We start from the raw sequence: 14,290 nt of genomic DNA on the forward strand, positions 1-14,290 counted from the left end.
AAAAAGTGGTTGACCTTGTGGGAGTCTAGTGCCTTAACCACCACACCATCTGCCAGCCCCCAAATAGTAGGAGCTAATAAAAGATATTAAGACTTTCCAAACCATCAATCTATGGGCAACCATAAGCATGTATCTGAGCAGGGCAAGGGAAAAACAATCCTACTTCAGCAGAAAAATGAAGGCAAAGGGGCCAGCAGGTAACTTAGAGGTTAAGGTGCTGGAATCCCACATAGCCGGTCATGGTTCAAGTCTCAGACCCAATGGCTTGCTTTCTCACTTTTCTTCTTTCTCTCTCTGGTCAAATTAAAATAATAAATAAATAAATAAAACATAATTCTTTTCAAAAAAAAATTTAAGGGACTAGCAGTTGGCATAATGGCCATGTCACTGGACTCCCATGTAGTCAACCGTGGTTCAAATCCCAGACCTGGTGGCTTAAACTCACGCTGGGCACGTGTGCATGAGTGCCTAAGATCCCGAGAGGAGAATGGAGAAGAGACTGCGGCATGGCCATCCTCCTGGAGGGTGATTTCTCACTCGCTTTCTGTCTCTCTGTCTGGCAAGCGCACGTGCCCTAAAGCAAAAACCTCTCCAAGAAAATAAATAAATAATTTAAGAAGAAAACAAGGCTGGTTAGCCTTCAGTGGCTTAGACAGGAAAGGAAAACAATGGAGGGAAGAGGCAGTAGCATGGGTCAGAGTACAATACAAGATCACATCACATACCATGCAGCCCCAAAGAGGAGCAATTCAGCACTGTGCAGAAGAAAATCCCATATGCTGACCAGGATCTGAGTCCTGACATGGTGTCTTGAAAAACTAGCTGGGTTGGCAGGTGGCATAGTGGTTGAGGTGCTGGACTCCCAGATGGCCAACTGTGGTTCCAAGTCCCAGACCTGGCATCCTCTCTCTGGTCAGATTAAAATAATAACAAAAACAATAAATAAAATATTAAACAAATAAGTCTTATGTAAAAAAAAATAAATAAATAACTGGCTGGACACATGTACAAGTGCCAAAAATCTGAGAGGATAAAGAAGGAGAGGAGAAAGGATTGTGGTGTAACCAAGCCCCACTGAGAGTGCCCACTGTCTCTCTCTAGCATTTAAAAAAATGGTATTTCATAATAAAAAAGGGGAAAAAAGGCCACCTCTATGAGCTAGAGATTAAGGGAGCCAGATCTCACATGGCAGACCAAGTGGTTTAAATCCAAGCACCAAAAACCTTGAAAAACACATAGGGCTGGGCCAGCAGATAAAATAGCAGTTATATCTCTGGACTCTCACATATCTGACAACAGTTCAAGTCCAGGGCCCGGTGCTTTGAAACTCACGCCTGGGTCGCATGTGTGCATGCCCAAAATCCAAGGAAGAAAATAGAGGAGAAGGGATTGTGGTATGGCCTTCCCCACTGGAGATGATTTCTCACTTTCCCTCTCACTTTCTCACTCCATCTCTGTCTTTCTCTCTCTGGGGAGCACATGCACTCTAAAGCAAAAACCTCTACAAAAAAGAAAGGAGGAAAGGAAAAATTGCAGGGCATATATATGCATGTACCCAAAATCCAGACAGAATGGAAAGATGGAGAGGGATTACAGCATGACTATGCCCCATTGCAAGTTCTGTCTGTCTATATGTCTCTCTATCTCTCCCCCTCCCCCTCTACCCCTCCTCCTCCCTCTCTCTCTCTGAAAACACAAACCCTCTGGCAAATCAAAACTAAAAAAAAAATTCCAACAACAGGATCAATAAAGTTAATAGTTTAACATATTTTTTCCTAAACATATACATCTTTACAAACATGTTGAAACACAAATGGGATCATACAACGTAAGCATCTTGCAATTTTTTTTTTTCGGAGTTTTTGCTATAGGGCACACGTGCTCGCCAGAAAGACAGAGAGAACCAGAGACAGAAAGCAAGAAATCACCCCAGAGGGGGTTGGCCGCACCGCAATCCTTTCTTCTCCATTTTCCTCTCAGGATCTTGGGCACACACGCACTTGAGCATGCACGCACACGCACCTGGTATGAGTTTAAGCCACCAGGTCCGAGACTCGAACCACGGTGGACTACATGGGAGTCCAGCGACATAGCCATTCCGCCAACTGCTGGTCCCACATCATGCTATTTTTCTATGGCTTTTTTGTTGTTGTTTTTTAAGAATGATTTATTTAACTTAATTTGTTGTTATTATTATTATTTTATTTTAACTAGACAGTAACAGCAAGAGAGAAACAGAAAGTGAGAAAGTAAGCCACTAGGTCTGGAACCTGAATCATGGTCAGCCATGTGGGAGTCCAGTGCCCCAACCACATCACATGGCAGCACCACTATGGCTTTTTTCTTTATTAAATTAAACATAGACGGCTTTGAATTTTCCAATGTTTTAAAATTTTCTTACCCACAGCCAAGTGTTAGTTAAGCAGCCTTTTTGCTAGGTACTTGGATTATTTCTAATATTTAGTTAGTAACATAGACCATAAAAGATCAATATATACCGAGGGCCCAAACAGTACAGGGCCTCCTTCCAAGGCTCTGGAAAGCGAACAATTAGGAAAACCACAGCTCTTCTGATCAGTGAATGCTGCAAGCTCGCTCAGCCACACTCAATTCCTACAGTAACAAATACTTACTGGCTTGCCTTGATCCCCATTATCACTTTTGGAATTTTATCTGGTTTGTTGCAAATTGATAAAACAAAACTAAGAAGAGGCCAGTTTTAAAATCCTGTAATGAGCCAGGTGATGGTGCAGGAGTAAAACATGATTCTCTTCCAGGCTGACCATATGGCGAAGCTGGCTGCACGTGAGGAAAGGGCCTGGATAGTTTGAGGGAAAGAAAAGCCAGTGGGCAGAGAGGAAAGGTAGAACCTTACAGGCACTGGTCCTGTAGCATAGCAGTTAGGCATCATTCAAAGGAAGCCAGATGTCACAAGGCTGATTAGGTTTGAGTTCCAGTCCCGGAGAATTGATGACAATTCCTGTGTGTGCACAGGTGCCCTGGATGCTGATGGGATGGCAAATAGGAGAAAAGAGAACTGTGGTGTGTCACTAAGAGCTCTTGAAGGGTTCTCTCTCCCTGCAAAACCCTGGCATTTAAACAAACCAACCAAAAAAAAAAAAAAATTAAAACCATCTAGACACAGTTTGAGAGGACTTTAAGGTGGTAAGAGATAATGCAGGAATCTTAAATGCCCTAAGGAAAAAGAGAATGATCCAATTTGCATTTTAAAAGATTGTCAGAAGAAAGAGATTAAAGAAAGGCTGTCTTTTAAATGGCAATGACACACAGGGTGTGGAAACAAGCAGAGTAATCCTATCTGTGAAGCAGCAATAACAAGGTTCTGATGTAAGGGCCGGCAGGTGGCATGGTAGTTAAGGCACCAGATTCCCACATGGCAAACCATGGTTCGAGTCCCAGACCTGGTAGCTTGCTTTCACTTTCTCTCTTTCTTACTGAGGACTGAGGAACCATTAAGTGTCTGGAATAACTGAATGAGTAATGAAGTAAGATGAGGTGCATGAGAGAACCAAAGCTAACAGGAAAGATAAGTTTTGTTTGTTATCAATAACAAGTAAGGATGCCAAGTTAATACCTACAACTGGATGGAGATATTTTTTAAAAAAAGAAGTCATGGAGGCTGGCAGGTGGCCTGGTAGTTGAGGCACTGGACTCCCCATGGCTGACCAAAGTCCCAGACAAGGCAGCTTGTTTTCTAACTTTTCCTTTCTTTCTCTGGTGAAATTAAAATAAAATAGTAAGTAAAATTAATTTAAAAAGAAGTCTTTGATGACAAAAAGGCTTTGATGACACATTCTTCTCCTTAAACATCCACCTACAGTAATATAAGCCCAGAAGAATCTAGAATAAATTTTAAAGACTGCAGTAGCAATTCATAAAGATCATAGTAACAAAAGTCACTGTATATCTGCAAATATTGAACAGTGTAGCTAAACATTTAGATTCTTAAAATAATCCTCTTTCACAAAATTGTGGGGGATCACTTGTTTATTATGTTCACTGCTGCATGTTCTACATCTAATACAACAAATGGCACAAAGTAGGTGTTAATAGATTGGATAAATGCACCCACTACGATGCAGACTAAGCCACTCAGAAAAAATAAACAGTAAGTAATGATCAGGCATGCAAGGGAAAACTCCACTATGAAACATACAAAAGCACTAGTCAGGACATTTCTCAGACAAAAACAGTAAATGAGTTATTTAGCACATACTTAGTTCTCATATCTTGTCTAAGATACTAGAACCTGTTCTCGAGGAATCAATTTAAATACCAGAAATTCCAGTGAGGCAACCTATAAGTTTTCTCACTGCTTCCTAGAAACCTGAGCAGTATGAGAAAGAATCAAAATAAAATAAAAACTTGATGCTGAAGCTATACTAAAATTTTATCTAGTTTATTGAAACAAAATAAAAACTGTTACAAGGAAATTCACCAAAATGAAGTGGCAGTAACTGATTTTTCTTTATCCTCTATTTTCTTCTGCTCTCCAGATTTTTCTAAGAAGCATAAATATTTGTCAACTTTTTTCCCTGTTCACAAATACTGATTCATAGGAAAAAGACCATAAAATCCACATAAACATAAAGTACCCATAATTCCACCCTCCAGAAACAACTAACCATTTTCAGTTTTTTTTTTTTTAATTTTTGTTTTAGTTTTTGCTGTAGGGCATGTGTACTTACCAGAGGAAAGCACCAGTTAGATCTAGATCAGCCCCTGAATGGTCTCTAGGTAATGTCCCATCAGAAAATAGAGAGATGGTTGCAGCGGGACTTTGGGCCAGAGCCCACCCTCACTGGCAGCCAATACCCATAGATGGGTGATAACGTCACAGTGGCAAGTAAGCTAATCAAAGCACCCAGTATTCTTGTGACCCTGCCCCTCCACCCCTCCCATATAAATACATCATGTCTCCTTAACTCTCTCAATAAACTTTCCTTTTTCTCTTGAGTCTTACTCCAAAACCTAACAACCCTGGGGGAGGGGAACAGGGGGACGGCCCTGCTGCAACCCCTTCTCCTCCACTCTCAGCATTAGGGCCCACTGGGTCCAGGACTCAAACTGCTCAGTCAGCCATGCGGATCCAGCACTTTAACCTCCATGCCACCTGCTGGCCCATCCATGGTCAGTATTTTCATGTGGACAGTTTTTGTGCATACTTGGGAAGAGTAATATACTAATAATGGCATGACTGCTCATAACCATGAAAGATTATAGAATGCTGCTATAGCAAGCATGCAAATCTGAGAGGAGACTAACTGGAAGAGGTGACAACTGAATTGAGCTTTCTCAAGGGAGAGTGACATCAAGCAGAAGCGTGGGGTTAGGTAGCAATCTGGGCAGGCGGGACTGGAGTGTGAGCAGGGGTCAAGGCCATCCAGGGAACCCTGAGAAGGATGAGTCTGTTTGGAAGACTGGCTGGGCAAAGCCTTAGAGGCAGGGCTCAGAGATAGGAATCCTTCCACAACTAAAGAGGTCTTGAAGAAGAAGTACAAGGATAGGCTCTTAAATAGGATTCTTAACTGCCTGTGTGGGGAAAGGATTAGTCTAACAAGTTGTTTTTACAAGATCAGCATCTTGTCCAATACATCAGTAACTTCCCAAAGGGCAGGGAGGACGGGACTAAAGGAAATCTTTGGAGGGTGAAAGAGTAAAAAAAGACAATGAGCCAATATTTTAAAACTTATTTTATAATTTATATTTTAGTCTTCATAGATTGGTAGGGATAAAAACTTTGCACTTCTCCAAAAAAAAAACTCATATCAGAAATGAGGTTTGGGACCAGCGGGTGGCATGGTGGTTGAGACGCTGGACACTCCCACATGGCTGACCACGGTTCGAGTCCTGGACGTGGTGGCTTGCTTTCTCACATTCTCTTTCTCTCTCTGTGTCTCTCTCTGGCCAAATTAAAATAAATGAATGAATAAATAAAATTAAATAAAATAATTCTTAAAAAAATTGTTGAATTAGAGCTGATCCATTAATTCCACAAAATATTTTAAAATGTCAAATGCCTATTTTGTGTTAGGTTTAAAATATTCACCTGAGACTTTCTAGTTTAGTGAAGGAGGCAGGTAATAAACACACAATCACTAAAAAAAAAATGTAAATAAAAATTGCCTTTCTTGCTTTCTCTCTCTCTGTCTGTCTGGTGAGCGCACACGCCCTATAGCAAAAACCTCTTCAAAAAAAAAAAAAGAAATGAGGTTTGAGGAGGAGCATTAAATATTCATATTTAACAAAAGAGAACATACATTTTTAAACCTTGAGAGTGCTGCATTAGACATTGAACTTAATGACAGTTTGGAATGTACCTGTTTTCTCACTATATCCCTAATAAATTGACAATAAATATTAAGGGACTAATAAGATACACGGGACTAGCAGTTAGCATAGTGACTATGTCGCTGAACTCCGATGTAGTCGAGCGTAGTTCGAGTGCCGGACCCGGTGACTTAAACTCACACCGGGCGCGTGTGGGCACGTGCACGATCCCAAGAGGAGAATGAAGGAGAAGGGATTGCTGCGTGGCCATCCCCCGGGGGGGTGATTTCTAGCTTTCTGTCTCTGTCTGGCAATTACACACGCCTTATAGCAAAAACCTCTTCAAATGAAAAAAAAAATTTAAAAAGAAGACACACTGTGCTAACAGAAAGGAGAAGTCTCAATGGCACTAAGAAAAGGGCTAAATGACATTAAGAAAAGCAAAGTCCCACAAGTATTCTCTAGACAAACAGACTTGATAATGGAGCAGGCGAAGGTCAACAGACCCCTCCAAAGCCTTGAGAGTGTCCCCAAGGACTAACTAGCCTTCTCACCAATTCCAGTACGAGGTGGATACCCAAGAGTAAAGAAAACATAATCCTCATAAAAACTAGTTCAGGGAACCAGCAGTTAGCGTAATGGCTATGTCGCTGGACTCCCACGTAGTCGACCACGGTTCGCGTCCCGGACCCGGTGGCTTAAAACTCACGCCGGGCGCGTGTGCATGCGTGCCCAAGATCCCGAGAGGAGAATGGAGGAGAAGGGATTGCGGCGTGACCATCCCCCCTGGGGGGTGATTTCTCGCTTTCTGTCTCTATGTCTCTCTCTGTCTGGCGAGCGCACGCGCCCTACAGTGAAAATCTCTCCAAAAAAAAAAAAAACTAGTTCATAAATGTTCATACCAACATTATTTGTAACAGCATTATTTGTAACAGCAAAAACCTACAAACCAAGTATCCATCAACTGATTAATGAATAAACAAAGTGTAAGGCCAGCTGGTGGCGTGAGAGTTGAGGTGGCTAGATACCACATGGCCCACTGTGTGGTTTGAATACTAGATCTGGTGGCTTGTAAAATGAGCCAGGCACCTGTGCATGCATGTATGCCCAAAATCCCAAGGAGAATGAAGGAAAAGGAATTACTGAATGGCCATTCCCCTTGAGGGGTGCTTTCTCAGTTTCTCTCTCCCCCCACCCCTTCCTTCCACGCAGTCTCACACAGGCACCCCACAGCACAAATAAAGAATTTTTTTAAAAAAGAAAGAAAAACAATACATAGTCACACAATGAACTATTATGCAGCCATTAAAAAGGAATTTAGAACAGATACAGCAGCAACATGAACGAACCTTGAAAACATTGTGCTAAGTAAAAGAAGCCCGTCAAAAGAGCACAAAATGTATGATTCTATTTATATGAAACATTCTTTTTTTTTTTTGAGACAAAAATCAGATTAAGGGTTGCCTAGCACCAGAGGGAGAGGGAGTTAAAGGGAAATGGGCAACGACTGCTACTGGGAACAAGGTTTCTTTTCCAAGCGATAAAACTACTCTAAAATTGATTGTGGCTGACGGTTGCACAATATGCATATACCAAAAGCCATTGGATTTTAAATGGGTGAACTGTGTATCTCAATAAAAGAGAAAGGACTGCTCCTCGGGCAATATGGTAGATTACTGGAAATACCACAAGGGGGGCGGAGAACAGAACCTGTCCTCAAGGCTCTGACATTCTACAAGGGAAGAAGAGTCAATGGAGAGTTGATGGTAAAACAGTGAGAAAAGGAAAGGATTCAGACTGTACCCCAGGTACCCCTAACCCAGCCTTGGTTGATCTGGTGAAGATGTTCATTCGAGAACTAGATTTTACCAGATTCTCATCCATAAAGTGAATTTAAATCCAAGTTACTTTCTGTGTTTTTTTTTTTTAGTACTTGTTAAGTTTCTAAAAATATTCTCATAGAATGGTTAATGGTGTTTTTTGAATTTATATATAATGTTTAAATATTTTTAACTTTAGAAAAGCAATCAATCTGTTACTAAAATCAAACAAGTCTCTAATATAAATGTGATTGTATTAATGAGTTTTCCAGGCTCTGTAAAACTTCATGTACAAACTTTTTTAACACTAAAATTAGGAGGAAGAAGGCCTTAAAAACCCGGACCACCGTGTGATATATTACAAAATAAAACAAGGGAGGCTGTTAGGAGACTAGCAAAGTGGGAAAACTTGAGTGATGATCGATAGCGCAAAAAAGAATAGAAAGCTACGTAGTAAAAATGGACCTTTAAAGCCACTAATTTTCAACCACAACACTTCGAAATTACCATGTAAGTAACCGTTCCCAAAGGAACAGTGAAGTCTAGTTTTCCGAGGTTAAAATTTTTCAAATACCGCAAAGTCTAGTAGGTTTTAGGCAAAGTTCGGTGGGAAGTGAAGAGGACCAAGACTACCACAAACTTTCCGCGGTAGACGCGTGAATCAACCGCAGTTCTAAGCTACACTTGCGAAGCGGGGGCTTGATAAATCATCTGGCCGGCTTAATTAAGTGCAATGGAGTTATCCCCGTCTTCTCCGGGAGGAGACACCTTAAGAAACCCCTCAATCAAAGCCCTCCAGAGCAGGCAGGCACTAAGCAGCTGAAAGAAAGACAGGCTCGGAGTCCACGCGTAAAGTATCCGAATCGAGCCGTGTTTGTTCCCCTAGCTGAACACGGAGGAAAACCCCAAGCTCGGACAAGGCGCTCGGCCTTCCTGGCTGGCCCCTTCACATCCTCACTTCACGCCACGTCCTGTGCCTAATAGTCCCTGCGCCCCGATCCAACTCGCATTTATTAAGCACCCACTGTCTACACCGCACGGTGGCTCCTCCAGGCACTGCAGGAAGAAATGGCCCCACGCTGGAGCAAAGAAATACTAAACCGGCAGCCGCGAGGACCGAGGACGAACCCGAGCGAGGGGCTGGCTGCCTGCGACCCGCAGTCAAGAAAGGAGTCCCCACCCTCACCCCGCGAGTCGTGACAGTCCCAGGGAACCGAGGGCCCCAAGGGGCGCACCAGGCCCCGCTTCCCAGGAGTGCGCCGCAGCCCTGGCGGGGAGCAGAAAGGAAAGGAGTCCGCAACCCCGGACCACCCGCGCGCTCCCCTGCCCCGAGAAGTGCGACCCCGACTCTGACTCCCGAGAGAACGGCGAGTACCGAGACAACCCTCGGAAGGGCCGGAGCGGACTGTCGCCGGCTCCCACCTCCCTCCCCTGCGACTGTGGCTGGCTGCCCCCTCCCCAACATGACAGTCGTGGCAGTAGTGGACCGAGCGTCCCGGCCCCGGCGCAGCGCCAGGAAGACCGCCCGGCCCCTCCCCCCGCCCCATCCCCGGGACTCCGGGGAAAACGGTTACCTGCGCGCGGGCGGGTGAGGACACGACCCGGAGGGAGAGGATGAGGAGGATGACGGGGGCCTCTGGCCCAAGGAGGTTTGGGAAATTTGGGAGACTTGTTCCGCACTGGGTGACAGCTGTTCGGTGCGCACGCGCACGGGGCTTCTGTCGCCCGATCACTCCGCCACTCCTCTGGGGAAGGTGGGAGGCCGCGGCGGAGGTGCGCGCACTGCGCGGGCGGCCGCTCCGCGCTCGAGGGCGCGCGCGCCGTCACGTGACCGCTGGGGGCCCGGCACGGAGGAGTCACGTGAACTTCCACACAGCTTAAAGGTGCCCCGCGCCTTCTCGCTTTAGGCTCAGTCTTCCGCGCTGTCCGCAGGCTATCGTTGCTGTCGCGCATCCTCTAGTTCCCTAGAGAATGGCATGCCCCCGTTCTCCCAGAGCGGGGACAGACTTGAGCAGAAGGAAGGAACAGGTGCGCAGAGCCGTGCCCGGAAGCGCCTGCCCGGCTCCCTCAGGGCTGGACCTGATGTAGTCCACGCGCCACACGTCGTCCTGGGCTCCGACGCGGGCCTATGGCGGCCTCCGGCGCGCGGACGTCAGAGTGGCGTTGCCATGGGTGGGGCCTCCGATTGCCCCGCAGAGCCTGGCAGGAGGTCCGGGCTCCGCGCCGGTCGGCCGTGACAGCGTCCTGTGCCCGCTCTCCCTTCACCCGGCGGCTGGGCCCTCTTCCCACGAGGGAGTATCCTAGGTGGGCTCAGCGTCCTGGCGTCCCGAGCCTCTAACACCTCGCGCAGGAGGCAGCGTTGTTAGCCTCCGGAAGCGAAACTGCCCCATATTTGAATCACACGCGGAGCACGTCCCGCGCAGCACAGGTGTGCGCTTAAGATGCGGAGGCCTGATAGGAATCCCGGCTAGAGATGACCGCAGTTGGCCCTAGTTAGTACCGAAAGCACAGGTGCCTCGGAGGCCCCAGCGAACTTAGATAAGTTAGTTACCACTTGTTGCTCCTGCTCTGTAACTTCGCCTCACCAGATGGTTTGTTTGAAAAGCTGAACTTTTTTTCTTTTTTTACTTCTTCAGTTACAGGCTGGGTCCCTTGAGGCAATTCCCCTGAAGACTTCTCAGCTGAGAAAGATTGGGCAGACCTTTAACACCAGTGAGCAACCTGTACTAATATGCTGAGTTTTCTGTTACAATATACTGATCTCAGCTTTGAAAAAAAAATATGTCTGCGGTCCACTTAGTATAGCCTTGAACTCTAGTATTGTGCAGACAGAGGGAATATGGTTAATTAAAATAAAGCTAATGGGGGCAGGGGGACTATCAGATGACGTACCGGTTATGTCACTGGACTCCCCCGTGGTCAATTATGGTCCAAATCTCAGACTCGACCTGGTGGCTTAAAACTCAAACTCGGTGGGGCTGGCAGGTGGTGTGGCGCTGGATTCCTACATGGCCTACTGTCGTTCAAGTCCTGAACCTGGTGGCTTGCTTTCTCACTTTCCCTTTCTCTCTTTGCTCAAATTTTTAAAATAACAACAACAAATGGAAATAAATCTTAAAAAAAAAAAAAAAAAAAAGTTGGGCATGTATGCCTGTGTGCCTAAGATCCCAGGAGGAGAATGGAAGAGAAGGGATTGTGGTGTGGCCATTCCCTAACCCCCCACCCCCGTATTTATCTCTTTCTCTGTCTCTCTGGCAGGCGCCCATGCCCTATTATAAAAATCTCTCTTAAAAAAAAAAAAAGAATCTATCTGTTGTATTAGACTAGAAACCCAGTGCACTGAAATAAAGGCAGGAAACCTGAACTCCATTCCCTTCACAACTGGCAGATGCAAATTATTGCACAAATTACATGCATTTTTTTGGCCAGTAGGTGGCGTGATGGTTAAGGCGCTAGACACCCACATGGCCAACTGTGCTTCAAGTTCCAGACCTGGACCCAGATCCAGACTAGTGACTTAAAACTCAGGCTGAGCTTGTGTGCCTGTGTGCCCAAGATCCTAGGACGACAGTGAAGGAGAAAGGATTGTGGCGTGGCCATCCTCCCTGGGGAGTGATTTCTCACTTTCTCTGTCTCTCTCTCACTCTCTCTGGGAACTCAACACACCCTAATGCAAAAACCTCCACCAAAAAAAAAGAAACAAAGCTAATGGTGTTACTGGGCCATTATAGTTCTTTAGCTATTAAGGTAAAAAGAAAGTGGGGGAGGGGAAAGACAGAAAGTGGCACAGATAAAACACAATGTTCTGCAAGGGTGACCTACAAGAGAAGGTTCTGGGTTTAACTCTGGAGAACTCCCCAACTACCAGGCACTCACAGACAACACACTTGGGGTGGAGCATAGTGTGAGAACCCCCTTGGAAGCGCTGTCTCTCTCTTGCTTGTGGAAAAAATAAAGTGGAAGGTAGTGTAGGCACACACACTTGTGAACTTTTGTAACAACACATGTACTTAACTGGGAATGTTTCCAAATATGTATACTGTGAGACTCCTAAATCTCCCTACAAGTCAACTGGACGTGCTAAAGTGTTCAATAGGTAGCAACATTTATTTAGAGCTTGTAGTGAACTAGACAGTGTCCTAAGAGCTTCACATTATCAGCTAAATACTTAGACTAATTCAATGAATAGGAGCCATTATTAACTTGTTACAGATGTGAAAACTTAAGCATAGCAATTAAGAAATATGCCCACCCTAAGCAAGTGAAAATCAAAGTTCTTAAGAATCCATATGCTGTATTAGAATTGGAGCCCAGTGCCCTGAAAGTCTGGAAACCTAAACTCAATTCCCTTTACAACTTGCAGATGTACCATATTGCACAAATAACATTCATTTTTGCGCTAGCGGGTGGTGTGGTGGTTAAGGTGCTGGGCTCCCACATGGTCAACAATGGTTCAAGTCCCAGATTTGGCAGCTTGGTTTCTCACTTTCTTTTTTTTTACTCTCCGGTGAGCATGCGTGCCCTATAGCAAATTAAAATAATAATAAAATTAAATTATTCTTTTAAAAAATTGTTTTTAACATGGTAGACTCTCCTTTTCTTTTTAAACGGAAGAAATAGGGTGACATACCAACCTGTTGACTTCACTGAACATTTTTAAAAAATCACAGATCATGCAAAATAAAATAAAAAAAAAAAACTGGAACCAGCAATGGCATCATGATTATATCACTGTACTCCCATGTAGTCGATCACAGTTTGAGTCCTAGCCTCTTGGCTTAAAACTCATGCCAGGCATGTGTACGTGCATGCCCAAAATCCCAAGAGGAGAATGAAGGAGAAGGGATTGTGACGTGGCCATCACCTCTGAGAGGCGATTTCTCATTTTTGTTTCTCTGTCTCTTTAGCAAATGCACGTGCCCCATAACAAAAATCTCTCTTTAAAAAAAATGGGGGGAGACAAGGAAAAATAAATAAATGGGGGACCAGCAGTTAGCATAATGGCTATGTTGCTGAACTCCCATGTAGTCGACCACAGTTCAAGTCCTGGACCTGGTGGACTAAACTCATGCTGGGCATGTGTGCGTGTGTGCCCAAGATCCCAGAGGAGACTGGAGAAGGGACTGAGGCATGACCCATCCCCCCTGGGGGGGTGATTTCTCGCTTTCCGTCTCTCTGTCTGTCTGTCTGGCGAGCGCACGCACCCTGTAGCAAAAACCTCTCAAAAAAAGGTTAAAAAAACTTCAAAACTGCTGAAGTGGACCGACTAGAAAATCAACTGCACCCATGACACAGGGCAGTATTGTGTCCCTAGTGTACCAAAATGCCTCCTTACTGTGAGTTACAATGAAAGTTAACATTTTAGCCATACAGTGGGATAATTTATTTAGATTTGATGGAAAACCCAAATAGCAGTAAGGTGAAGGCTATATAGTAGGATACATAGATTTTCCTTGAGATATGTATAATGAGAAATACTGTCCATTAAATGTCATATAACATTTTCAGTGTTTTGAAGTAGGTCTGATTTAAACCATTCTATGCAGGAGACTTATTAATTAATTCACTCATTTAATGTAGTCAAATATGCTAAGAAATAGTACTTGGGTATGAATTGTAGAAAGGAATGGTCTTTTTTTTAAAAGAGATTTTTGTTATAGGGCACATGTGCCCACTGGAAAGACAGAAAGTGAGAAGACACCCCCCCCCCAAGGGAATGGCAACACTGCCATATCTTCTTCATTCTCCCCTAGGGATTTTGTTTCTCTGTCTCTTTAGCAAACTCACACGCACACCTGCCGGTTGTGAGTTTCAAGCCTCTGGTTCAGGACACAAATGGTAGTCGGCCACATAGGAGTCCAGCGCCTTAACACCTACACCACCTGCTGGCTCCAGGACGTGGTCTGTTAGTGAAGAAATTATTGTGACCTTCAAGACAAACTCTATTGGTTTTTGCTGCAGGCGCACATTTTATTCACCTATGTATAATTTCACTGTAGCATAATTATTATTTTAAATTTTAAAAATTGTGTTGGGGGCCAGCAGGTGGTGTGGTGGTTAAGGTACTAAACATTCTCACATGGCTGACCAAAGTTCGAGTCCCGGATCTGGTGGCTTGCTTTCTCACTCCCCCCCATCCACCCATGCCTCTCTTTCTCTGACCAAATTTAAATAAATAA

The 14,290-nt window shown here is 44.5% G+C and overlaps 1 protein-coding gene across 2 annotated transcripts in view; it reads right to left on the minus strand.

Annotated features, from left to right (window-relative positions):
• The window catches only part of KDM4C (lysine demethylase 4C), a 452,171-nt gene extending 442,319 nt beyond the window's left edge, over window positions 1-9,852 (minus strand). For both annotated transcript variants that reach the window (XM_014586260.2, XM_006144466.3), the window contains exon 1: window positions 9,686-9,852. The gene's annotated coding sequence lies outside the window, so the exon portion shown is untranslated. The remainder of the gene's footprint in view (window positions 1-9,685) is intronic.
• Window positions 9,853-14,290: the final 4,438 nt, after the last annotated feature.

This window comes from Tupaia chinensis, unplaced genomic scaffold (genome assembly GCF_000334495.1).
Source record: "Tupaia chinensis unplaced genomic scaffold, TupChi_1.0 Scaffold000121_1, whole genome shotgun sequence".
Taxonomy (NCBI): domain Eukaryota; kingdom Metazoa; phylum Chordata; class Mammalia; order Scandentia; family Tupaiidae; genus Tupaia; species Tupaia belangeri.